The sequence below is a fragment of the Aedes aegypti genome, chromosome 1 (genome assembly GCF_002204515.2).
Source record: "Aedes aegypti strain LVP_AGWG chromosome 1, AaegL5.0 Primary Assembly, whole genome shotgun sequence".
Taxonomy (NCBI): Eukaryota; Metazoa; Arthropoda; class Insecta; order Diptera; family Culicidae; genus Aedes; species Aedes aegypti.
The window spans coordinates 88,728,393-88,741,765 of NC_035107.1; positions in this window are offsets into that span (position 1 = coordinate 88,728,393).

The window sequence follows — 13,373 nt, forward strand, 5'->3', positions numbered from 1 at the left end:
CCTAGTGGATAAAAGCGCCTTAACGCTCTAAGTCAGTTAAAAATTCCAAGCTGTATAGACGCCCTGGAGTAATTTACTTACTTTATTTAGTAAAATACAAGCTTCTAAAATGCATTAGAGTAATCATACATTGTTTTATGTAGATAATTTGCATCTCGACACCCTGTATCATTTGAAAACTTCAAGCTGTATCAAGGCTCTGGAGTAATGTGACTTTATCCTACATAGATCAACTGCATATTAACGCCCTTTATGGCATCAATTCAAATTGTTGAGCTTCATTAACGTCTTGGAGTTTGACCATGTCTCATTTAGGTCTGATTTGTAGGACGTAAGCTGAAAATTCCAAACAATATCAACCTTCTAAAGTAATTTGGCTTTATTATATGTAGATCGGCTGCATCTCATCGTCCTGTAGGGCATCAACTGAAAATTTCAAACTTTTTCAACGCTCTGAAGTATATTGACCTAATTTCACGTAGATCATATGCATATCAACGCCCTGTATGGTAATTAATCAAAATTGTCAAGCTGTATAAATGCCTTGGAGTAAATTTTAGATCAGATGCATCTCAACGGCCGACATCAATCGAAATGAACCCGAGCTGTATTAACGCACTGGAGTAATTTGATATAGTCTCAGATAGCTCATCTTAATTCTCTGTAGAACAATAATTTAAAATTCAAAGCTTTATCAACGCCCTGCAGAAATCAGGTACATCCTTACGTTCTGTAGGACACCAATCGAAATTGTCAAGCTGTATAAACACCCTGGAGTAATCAGGAGCAAATTAACGCCCTGTAGAAAATCAATTGAAATTTCCGAACACCACTGAATTCTGAAATTCTGATATTCCTTTGGTATATAAATCACTTTTTCGTGTGAAAAGAAAAATTATGTTGAAATTGGTACATAACTTCAGCACAAAACAATATCGATCGAATCATCTCAAGTAGCTCTTGAAGCTTGATGGGACACATGAAATTTTGAAGCAGAAAAAAAAACATTCCATATGTTCTAAACACAATCAGTTCGTATACTTGTTCATTTCGGGCCAATAGTTTTCATGTGATAATGATGAAATTTAATTATCAAGTACGCATCAAAATCGGTATTTGCTGAAATGAGCTTGAAAACCTGCAGTAATGAATAAATATCAATTCTAAAATCCACTAATAGATCCATCGCCAAACTACTATAATAAACCATAGCGTAATATTTTGAAAACCAGGGCAATTGTCAATTTTTTGCACTTTGATATCATTTTATTTCAAAATTAAGCGATTTATTTGGCTGAAATTCGAACCTCTTTTTTAATCTAAAAATAAGGTTCAAACTTTCAAGATGGCCTGTTTTAAGAAACCTTGAGCATTTGTTCGTGTACTTAATTTAGCAATTCTATTTTTGATATAAAATAATATGAGGGAATTACATATTTTCAGCAGTTTAAGCCGATGCCTCGATTCATTTGTAATTTTATCGGACATACGCAGACAAACTGAATGTTTGTTACATTTATGCGCTGCTCAATCCTGTCTTGGATCACACTGACAGGCTTGTTGAAAACTTTTTAGAAACGTATTTACAATACTTCAAATATCTCATATAATTGTGTATTGTCGGCATCCTCGTTTTCTTCGGCAGCTTTTCCCATAAGAACTGCAGGCAAATCTGTTCGGTAATTCCACATAAGCCGCATTTTGAGGCGTATTTATTTCAATCAATGACATCTCTGGCGAAATTGTTTGTTCGGAAGTCTTGTCAGGAGGAAGCCTCTTACGCTAGCTAGCAGTTTGAAGAGAAGCTCATTTTTTTTTATACATTTCAGGTATTTCTTTACGTATCTTTCTTTTCACGTATTCTAACCCACAAATCAAACTGAGAAAGTGTAGCTTTCATATGCAACAAATGTGCACCAATTGTTTTTAATGTTGTGGTCACCATCAAAAAGCTAACTAAGGTGTCACCCAAAAATGACATCCATCATTTGAGGGAAGGGGGTGGTCTACGAAAGTGTGACAATGCATGTATTAGGTATTGTAAAAAGCGTTACAGAGTGGGGTGGGGGTCTAGAAATCCCGAAAAATGATGGACGTCATATTTGAAACATCCCTAAGGAAAAACTGAGTTAGAACAGCGGAAAAAAACTAAGTGAGCAATGGTATTCAGTGCTGGGAATGGTAATAGTAGTAGGCTTGAGTTTTTGCGAAAATCACGGGCTCTCCTAATACAGTAGTTCAAAATTGTGAATCTCATCAAGTAGCCTATGTTGGGTACAGTCACCCCACAGTTATGGATCAACTAAGGGCCCCTTTTCAGAACAAAATACGATTAAAAATCATGGTGGCGCTGTACAACACAAAATAACCTCCCTGGCACTGCACAATATAGTTGTTTTCGGGAATACACCTCAAAATTCGCGATGATTTACGAAAAAGTGTTGATTTCTATCGAAATTTCAAACGTTGTCCATCCCACAGATGTGGAGCAGTGGGAGAAGAGGATCCCTATTATGGATCAAATCGACTCATATTATGGATCAAAACACTATAACGGCAATTTATCTGCGAGGTAAACTAATGGTGTGCTATTGAAAGCATACGTTTTGGCGTTTATTTCAGAATCGACTTATCTTTGATTCATAACTGTGGTATGGTTTTCAATGCCCCACAGTTATGAATCAACGCTTCTTGCAATACGGTTGACATTTTATTTCCTACGGACGGCAAACATATGCTTAAGCGTATTATAATTGATTGCGATGCTGTACAGATTTATGGCTCACATATACAAAATGTCTTCTGCCTAATTGCAACTCTATTTGATGAGATATTCCCGTTTTAATCCAACTCTGATCCATATCTGTGTGCTATCCATAACTGTGGGGTGACTGTACATGAATTTTCTTAATCAGGAGTATCATTGAAGGCTGCAAATGCGGGAAATGCAACGGGAAATAGAACATTTTTCTACTGTAGGTTTGGGTTGCCCTTGGAAACGGGTGTTTTGCTATTTTCAAGCCATTTGCCTACAGCAGAGATACGCGTGAGTTTCACTGGCTCCGGTGACTGTGATTCGCTACGCTTGCCTACTGTAGTGTGAATCTCAGAACTTTTTCCAACTCTGATGGTATTAGCCATTTGAAATGAACGATTTTCTAAATTTATGATAACAACATATTTCGTACAACAAAGTAATCAGTATTCAATCGCGGGCTCTTTCCTCGAGTAAACTGTAATATGGGACAACAAGACTACAAGAGGGACCCCATGGTGGAATTCCGATCTGACTAGACTCAGGAAACAATGTAGAAGGAGTTGGAACAGACGCCGTTCAGCTGGATCAGAGTCGTTCAAGTCAGCTCGCAAGGCTTACAAGAAGGCTCTTCGTTCTGCTGAACGATCCGGCTGGAAAAACCTTTGTACAAATGTTTCCAGTTTGAGTGAAGTCAGTCGGTTGAACAAAATCCTTGCAAAATCTAAGGATTTCCAAGTGAACGAAATTCGCTTACCTAATGGTGACTTTACTTCTTCCGATGAAGAAGTTTTAGAATGTTTATTCAATACACACTTCCCCGGATGTGTGGACATATCATCTACGGATGAACCAAATGTCTTTTCATGTAGTTACGAGTCTCTGGCCTCGGCTCGCAATATCGTAACTACTGAATCGATTCAATGGGCACTTAATAGTTTTGCTCCTTTCAAATCTCCAGGAGCGGATAGGATTTATCCTGTTCTGCTCCAAAAGGGATTTGAGTCTATCAAACATGTTTTGAAAAAGCTACTTGTAAGCAGTTTTGCTACCGGGTACATTCCCAGATCCTGGCATGATATTACTGTAAAGTTTTTCCCGAAAGGAGGACGTGCGTCGTATGAAGAAGCGAAGAGTGTTAGACCAATCAGTCTGACCTCTTTTCTTCTGAAATGTCTGGAACGCATTATCGATCATCACATCCGTGATGTTTATTTGGCAAACATGCCTCTTCATGTGAATCACCATGCTTACCAATCTGGAAAGTCCACTGTGACTCTTTTACACAAAGTTTTATACGATATCGATAAAGCATTTGCTCAAAAGGAATCCTGCTTGGGTGTTTTCTGGGATATTGAGGGTGCGTTTGATAACGTGTCTTTCGATGCCATATTGGAAGCCGCACGAAACCATGGGCTACCTACAATTATTACCAATTGGATTCATCGAATGCTCAAAAACCGACATTGCGTCAAGCAACGATTCGAAAATTGAGTGTTTGCGGATGCCCCCAAGGGGGAGTTTTATCACCACTTTTGTGGAATCTCGTAGCAGATACGCTATTGAGGCAACTCAATCATTGCGGTTTTCCAACTTATGGATTTGCCGACGACTATCTAGCTCTGATAGTTGGTATGTGCATAAGCACCCTGTTCGACCTAATGCAAAGTGCTCTTCAGATAGTCGAGAATTGTATCGCCAATATGGCCTTTCGGTTAACCCGAATAAAACATCTATTGTTCTGTTTACGGAAGACGAAACCGCGATAGAATTCAAACTTTACGTCTTTTTGGCACTGAGATCAATGTAACTGATCAGGTAAAGTATGTCGGAGTCGTTCTAGATTCCAAACTTTCTTGGACATCTCACATTGATTTCAGAGTAAATAAAAGCTTGCATGGCCTCCGTTCAATGCCGGCGAACCTATGGTAAAACTTGGGGCCTCAAACCCAAGTATATCAAATGGATTTACACAACAGTTGTTCGACCAATATTGGATATCTTGTGTGGTGACAAAAGGGCGAAGTGTGAGCAACCCAATCAAAATTGGGCCATCTCCAAAGGATGTGCTTGATGGCGATGTCTGGTGCATTCTCTACGACTCCCACGGCAGCGCTTGAGGCACTTGTGTTGTGCCACTACACATACATCTTAAACAAGAAACACTTTCTTGCTCTTACCGTTTATGGGTACTGGATCTACTGGAGAAAAATCCAGTGAATCGTAGATCTACACACACTTCGTTGTTTCCACTTTTGGTGAATTAGGACAAAATTGTCCTTGCTCCAAGTGATCTCACAATTGCTTGTCACTTTCCTTACAGGACATTTACCACACAATTCACCTTCACGGGAAGAGTGGACGTCTGACTATTTGGAAAGAAGTATATCAAACAATATAGTATGTTACACTGATGGCTCCCTTCTTGAATGTAGAGCTGGTGCAGGAGTATATTCTCGTGAGCTAAGGCTGAATCCGTTTTACTCACTTGGTAGAAACTACACCGTTTTTCAGGCGGAAATATTTGCTCTTATGTGTGGAGTGCAATCAGCACTTCAACCCGCGTAATGGGTAAAGTCATATAATTCTGTTCAGATAGTCAGGCTGCTATAAAAGCTCTCGCTTCAGCCAACTCAAGGTCGAAGCTTGTTATCGCATGCCGAACTCAAATCGAGGAACTAAATTCAGTCAACTCTGTAAACCTTGTATGGGGTACCTGGCCATTCTTCCATCGCTGGAAATGAATTGGCTGATGAGCTAGCTCGCGATGGAGCATCGCATGACTTCATTGGCCCTGAGCCGGCTATTCTAATTTCGAAGTGCTGGGTGAAGCTTCAGATAAATTTTTGGGCGGCAATTCAGCACAAGCAATATTGGAATAGTTTGGGGTCGTGTCGTCAAACAAAATTGTACATTACTGAGCCATCTCCAAGGGTGGCGAAGTATTTAACAAATCTGTCAAAGCAGAATTGCAGTCTCTTGGTCAGAGCGTTGATAGGCCACTGCCGACTCAACTATCACATGGCAAATATTCAGCGCGCTGACTCATTTGTGTGTGATAGTTGTGACTCCGATTATGGAACTTCGTATCACCTGATATGTAACTGTCCAGTTTTTGCGCAAATGCGATTCCAATTACTTGGTAAACACTTATTAAGTGAAACTGAATTTAGAAGCCTGAATCTTCAGGACATTCTGTTATTCTTCTGGATCTTCTGTTATTCTTAACCCGCTGTGGTAATGAACTATAGGCTCTCTTTACGCTCATGCGTTTTGCAGTGCCCTTTTAAGGGCGCTGTTCGAATCAATTGTGGTATAGAGCTACACGCTCTTATTTTGCTTATGCGATCTTCCCTCTTCAAGGGACCGCACTCCTATTTCCTCCCATCTTTCCCTTCCCGTTCCTCTCCCATCTGGTAGATGATGAAATAGGCCTTTGGAGCCGGCCTTCTGATACCTGATACCTGGGTATAATTGCCTTCGTAAAAGTTCAGCTGCTTAGACTGCCGAGAATACGTAAGTTCCCCTATAAACACTTGTTAATACTTTGTTAGCCGAATGCCAAAAAAGAGTTTTCTGAAGGCCTGTTTATTATTTTATTCCCCTAAGTAAATTGTTACAAACGTTATGTTACTCTTCATCTTTTTTTTTCCTTCTAAGCAATGGGGGGATAATCTGCTCAACAGACTCCGGACCGAGGTCCGGGAGTGTGGGGTTGGGCAGTGTTGCATTTGAACGCGTTCAGTTTGCGTTCCAGTTCAAACTTTTGAACGGGGGATCAAGTAGGCTTGAACATTGAGCAGTTCAAAAATTTGAACCTATCCGAGCTGAAAATTGAACGTGGAATGGAAACTTTCGTCATGGCAGACACACGACTTATTTCAATGTTGCAAAGTTTTGCAAAGATGTTAGGAAACATTTAAGGTGCCATATATTTGTGACGATTGGAATTCAATATGTTATAATGTAGTGTTTTTCGTGTTTTCAGCTTCATTGTGCATTTTGAAGTGAACGGGCCGTTCTTGAGCAGGTGCAGAATCTTGCACGAGAGTTCAATGCTTACTAGGTTCTTGTGCAAAATTAGAACGCGTTCAGTTCACTTTTGGCTCGCGTTCAGTTCAAAATGCATCACTGGGGTTGGGGACCATTTACTACATACAAGCAGTAAACAGGACTACACCCCGACCCACTAAACCATTTCCATTGCCGCCAAACCCTTCGTCTCTCCGGGACCACCAAGAAGGCATTGCTTCGGAGAGGGGCTATTGCACATCGCATCCTCCAGGTTAGCTGCGTAGCCATACAGCAACGAACATCGATGACACGCTTTGGGGGGTCCACCAAGGTTGCATGCTGGCGCATTGCCAGCTTCCCGGTTGGCCTCACCTCCCGTTGTACGTTGAAAGCGGGCAGGGTCGACCACTAAGCCCGCGCCCAGCTTCACCGCAGGTATCAAGAACTGATACTGCGGGCTTCGCAATTTGACCTACTGAAGGCTCAGGTCCTATCAGCTAGCACCAGCTGGGATTGCTGACGAAGGGGCCTCCACCTGCCCCGAACAACCAGTAGGCCGGCGCCACGACAGCAGCGCTACCAGGATGTCCAGCGGCCACTTAATCGCTGTCGATTTCGACCGTAGGGCACCGGTATGACCTACGTAGCCGACTGCGAACCCTTGGAACACCTGTTGATTAGCGTCTGCACTAGTCACTCCTCGAGTCCACACGCCACCTCCTTTGGAGTTCCGAAACGATGTGGGTGATAGCCGATGAAACGGCATTCCAGCCAAACTCGTCTGCACACATCCTCTGGACCAAATTGTCCGGAGTCGTGTCCCGACCGCATGTGGCAAACATGCGGTCACGCATTGTGCGGAAACGCGGGCACACGAACATAACGTGTTCCGCCGTTTCCTCTAAACCTGCACAAACTGGACATTCGGGAGAACCCGCATGACCGAAACGGTGTAAATACTGTCTAAAGCATCCATGGCCCGAAAGGACCTGTGTTAGATGGAATGTTAGTTCCCCATGGCGCCTATTGACCCAGATATCTAACCTCGGAATCAACCACACTTCCTTGGTGGAACTGTCCCACGCACGCTGCCATTTGACCATGGAGGCCAGTCTGGCAGTCCTGCGTTTGCCTCTTGTGCCGCGCCTTTCGAAACACTCTATGTCTTCCATGATAAGGATACTAATAGGCATCATACCGGTGATGACACAGAGTGCATCGTGTGACACGGTACGGTACGCGCTCGCATCCCTCAGGCACATTAGCCTATAAGTACTCTCTAGCTTGCTACGGTAGCTATCGGTACTCAAAGCCGTGCCCCAAGCCGGGCCACCATACCTCAGTATGGACGAGGCGACACTGGCCAGAAGCTTACGCTTGCTGGCGTACACCGCAGAGCTATTGGACATCATCCGGGACAGTGCCACAATAGCTGTGGAGGCTCTCTTGCAGGCATAATCGACATGGCTACCGAAGGTAAGCTTGTCGTCGATCATCACCCCCAAGTGTTTGACGAAGCGCTTCGAAGTGATTGTGCAGTCGCCTACACTGATCACCGCTTGCTGCACCGACTTTCGGTTGTTGACAACAACAGCCTCAGTTTTGTGGTGAGCCAATTCCAGTTTCCTGGAGCTCATCCACTCCTCCACAATTGCATTCGAGCTGCAGTCAATTCCACTTCTTCGATCGATTCACCGTAGACCTCCAGCGTATATCGTCGGCAAAGCCAACGATGACCACACCCGCCGGGAATTTTAATCTCAACACCTCGTCGTACATGACATTCCATAACACCGGACCCAGGATGGAACCTTGCGGGACTTCTGAGGTTATGTGAAAGCACTTCCGACCCACCTCTATGTCATAGACTAATACCCGATTCTGGAAGTAACTTCCGAGAATCGTGTACAGGTACTCGGGTATTCCCAGACGCAGGAGTGCATCAGCGATAGCCGCCCAACAAAATGCATCACTGGGGTTGGGGACCATTTACTACATGCAAGCAGTAAACAGGACTACACCCCCGACCCACTAAACCATTTCCATTGCCGCCAAACCCTTCGTCTCTCCGGGACCACCAAGAAGGCATTGCTTCGGAGAGGGGCTATTGCACATCGCATCCTCCAGGTTAGCTGCGTAGCCATGCAGCAACGAACATCGATGACACGCTTAGGGGGGTCCACCAAGGTAGCATGCTGGCGCTTTGCCAGCTTCCCAGGTGGTCCTCACCTCCCGTTGTCCGCTGAAAGCGGGCAGGGTCGACCACTACGCCCGCGCCCAGCTGCACCGCAGGTATCAAGAACTGATACTGCGGGCTTCGCAATTTGACCTACTGAAGGCTCAGGCCCTATCAGCTAGCACCAGCTGGGATTGCTGACGAAGGGGCCTCCACCTGCCCCGAACAACCAGAGGCTCGTATCCACCCAGTAGGCCGGCGCCACGACAGCAGCGCTACCAGGATGTTCTCCCCGCGGCCACTTAATCGCTGTAAGGGTCGATTTCGACCGTAGGGCACCGGTATGACCTACGTAGCCGACTGCGAACCCTTGGACCACCTGTTGTTTAGCGTCTGCACTAGCCACTCCTCGAGTCCACTCGCCACCTCCTTTGCAGTTCCGAGACAATGTGGGTGATAGCCGATGAAACGGCATTCCAGCCAAACTCGTCTTCACACATCCTCTGGACCAAATTGTCCGGAGTCGTGTCCCGACCGCATGTGGCTAACATGCGGTCACGCATTGTGCGGAAACGCGGGCACACGAACAAAACGTGTTCCGCCGTTTCCTCTAAACCTGCACAAACTGGACATTCGGGAGAACCCGCATGACCGAAACGGTGTAGATACTGTCTAAAGCAACCATGGCCCGAAAGGACCTGTGTCAGGTGGAATGTTAGTTCCCCATGGCGCCTATTGACCCAGATATCTAACCTCGGAATCAACCTGTGAGTCCACACTCCCTTGGTGGAACTGTCCCACGCACGCTGCCATTTGACCATGGAGGCCAGTCTGGCAGTCCTGCGTATGCCTCTTGTGCCGCGCATTTCGAAACACTCTATGTCTTCCATGATAAGGATACCAATAGGCACCATACCGGTGATGACGCAGAGTGCATCGTGTGACACGGTACGGTACGCGCTCGCAACCCTCAGGCACATTAGCCTATAAGTACTCTCTAGCTTGCTACGGTAGCTCTTGGTACTTAAGGCCGACTTTCGACAGTCTGTTGAGGATGATCTTCTCGAGCACTTTCCCCACCGTGTCAATCAAGCATATTGGTCTATACGCCGACGGGTCACCGGGTGGTTTCCCCGTCTTTGGCAATAGTATCAGGCTCTGCCTCTTCCACGCATCTGGAAATACTCCCTCGTCCAGGCATATTTGCATAGCAGATCTGAACATACCGGGAGCCTCCAAGATTGCGACTTTGAGGGCCAGGTTTGGAACTCCGTCCGGACCTGGTGCCTTCCCCATGCTTAGGGATTTTGCAATCACTACAAGTTCCTCATCGGTTACTCTATCCTCATCGCCAGCCCCAATCCCCGGCTGTCCTACAATAGGAGGCCATGGGCTAGAGTTGTGGCGCGGGAATAGCCCCTCGATGATCCTCTCCAGCATCTGTGGAGATTGCTCCGTAGGAGCAATTGCACCTCTTGTCTTCGCCATAACGATCCTATAGGCATCACCCCACGGGTTCGCGTTGGCACTCTGACAGAGTCCCTCGAAGCAGGCCTTTTTGCTTGCCCTTATCTCGGACTTCAGCCCGACTTTGGCAGCGGTGAACACCGCCCGTCGTTCTTCACGCTCCTGCTCGGTACGTGCTCGCTGCATCCGTCTCCTGGCCCGTAGGCAGGCCTTGCGCAGGTTCGCAATAGCTTGAGTCCACCAGTACGTCAGTGGTCTCCCATTCCCAGGGTGGACTTTTCTAGGCATGGTCGCATCGCATGCACGCGTAAGCACCGCTACCAGTTCGTCCCCGCTTAGGCCGAGTAGGTTACGCTCACGGCGGAGCGCCTCCCTAAGTACTTCATCATTGAAGTACGATGTCTTCCACCTACGAGGGCTTGGCCTTGACCTAGCCGCTTGGCCGCGGGCACCTTGAGCCTCCCGTTGGGTGATTGTTGTTCACGGACTTGCCGGAACAAATCAAGCACTTGGGAGGGTTCTTGCAGCCTAGTGCCTTATGACCTTCCTCACCACAACGCCTACACAACTTGGTCCTATCAGGGCCTTTACAGCCCCAGGACTTGTGTCCAGGTTCTCTACACCTAAAGCAGATCACCGGTTGCTCATGTATGTTCAGTGAACATACTGACCAACCAACCTTGATCTTACCTACCTTAGCGGACTTATTTGCGTCCACCACAGGTAGGTGTACTAAGGCCACCTGAGTACCTGCCGGCGGTGGTGGGCACCTGAACTTCGCACAGTTGCCGCAGTGCCGTGACGAGCTCTTCTGCGTTGGTGATCTCATCAAGGTTCATCACCTTCAGAGTCACTGACTGCGTCAGAGCCCTCACTTCAACACCAGCGCCAAGGACCTCTTCCGCCAAACTTTTGTAGGCGGCGCCCTTGCGCTCCTTGTCGCGCTTAAGCTCGAGGATCATTTCACCTGTACGAGTGCGTCTGACACTGCGTGCGTCGGCTCCTAGATCTGCAAGCTTCGCGTCACTGCGCATCGCCTTCAGGACTTCCGAGTACTTGGACTCTTCCGTCTTGATGATGATCGCATCCAATGTGATATAATACAGGTGAGGAGATGCTTCTGTGTAATACACAACCGTTTGTATGTATTAGTGCACCGTTTGCATTTTCACACAGCAACCCATTGATTCGTGACTATGTGTGACGTCATACCGTTTGTTATCGAAAGTTTCGGAGGCTTTGTTGCTAGCCACCCTGTCGTTACCAAGGTTGTTATGTGAGTTATTACTCAAACAAAAACATGGAAAAAATCAGTACGGGATGATGGCGCTACAGGTGATTTACGTAATTTAGTTCTAATTTTTCTTTTATTTTAGGACGAATTCTACAACGCAGGTAATAAAACAATTGAAGGTACCCGTAAAATATTAATCCGTAAAATACTGAGCCGTGAAGTACTGGATAATAATGGGTGCGCATGAAATTTTATCGACATCTCGTCAATGAATGTAGTGCTAATATTAAGAAGAGCAAATTTATCCGCGAATTTATTGCTGGAATACAAGACTCCTGCAATCTGATACACTTGTAAATTTGGGAGTTGGCTGCAGAGGTTTTCTCGTCTACCCTTGACAAGTTCTACAATATAGAACGTTTTGTATCCTCTCACCAATATGCACATTGCCCACTCGCAGCATTTGAGTGAACCCGTATGACGTCACCCATTTCCCCTCAATGTTTATTTTGATTTTACACTGCACTAATACAAGCACACATCGACTTTCTCCTCACCTCCTTTATATCACATTGGATCGCATCACCCTTTTCGCGCTTGGCACCTACCCTCCTACCTTTCTTAGGCCTGGTATCCCTGCGCTCCTGATTCTCCTGTTTCTTCTTCTTCTTCCTCACTACGGTTGTCCAGGGGGCGTCCCCCCCCCTGCTCCGCCCTGACCTGTGGTGATGGAGGACCTCTCAAAGGTCGCAACCCCCTGTTCCCATCACTCCGTGAGGGGCCAGCCTTTTCGGGCCCACCCTTCTCGGCTTTCCGGGACGCCTGGCTGGGGTCCGATTTTCCGGCACTTCTGCCGGTTTTCGGGGTTAGTATCCGCCTGGCCTTACGAGCGCCGCCGGGTAGCTCCTCCCCTGACGGCTGCCTCGCGCGCTTCTGCGATTGCTTGTTGTAAGCATTCGCTTCCACGCTTTTGGGGCTACCCGCGAAAACGAAGGGTTCCGTCTGGGTAGACTTCGGCACCTTCAATTCCACGGGTTCTGCTGCAGCCACAGTCACCATGGGTTCAGCATGGTTCTGCTTGGCCGCCAACATTGACTTACGAAGTCTGAACAAGGCCTGCTTGAGGTCCTTGCTGATGTTAGACTTCGAGGACGCAAAGTCAATTATGGAGTCGAGCTGCTGTGCAGCCACTTCCGTCGCAGAGAGCCCATCTTTACTTTTATTGATGGCCCTCATCAACCACGCTCCATCCATAACTTCACCCGATGCGTTAGCCGGGGATGAAATATGGTTTCCAGCACTGGCACACGTGCGCTGCTGCCTCCTCCTGCTTCTATTCTCCTCAACAGAGATCTAGCTAGCCCACTTCTTGCGAAGGGGTTCGCTTCCCTACTACTGCTACTACCTGCACTACCACTACTATTCTGATTTATGTTTGAATTTGTACTCATTTTGGATCCCACGAGTAGCACGGGAAAAGAGGTCCACCACGCCAGAGCCCTGCATTAACGCGGTAAGGGACAAAGTACTGTGAGGGGTGCCCAGGTGCCCCACAGGCTCCGTTAATGGCCGAACATCTTTTTCACCCCTTCGACCATTCATTCCTCAGCACGGTTTTTCGCTTGACACTTTGAATTGGGGTTACCCCGTTTGGTGGACTCTTACCACCGGAACAGGTCATCCGTAGTTCTATTCTATAAGCCGGAAACTACACAGCAAATGTTACT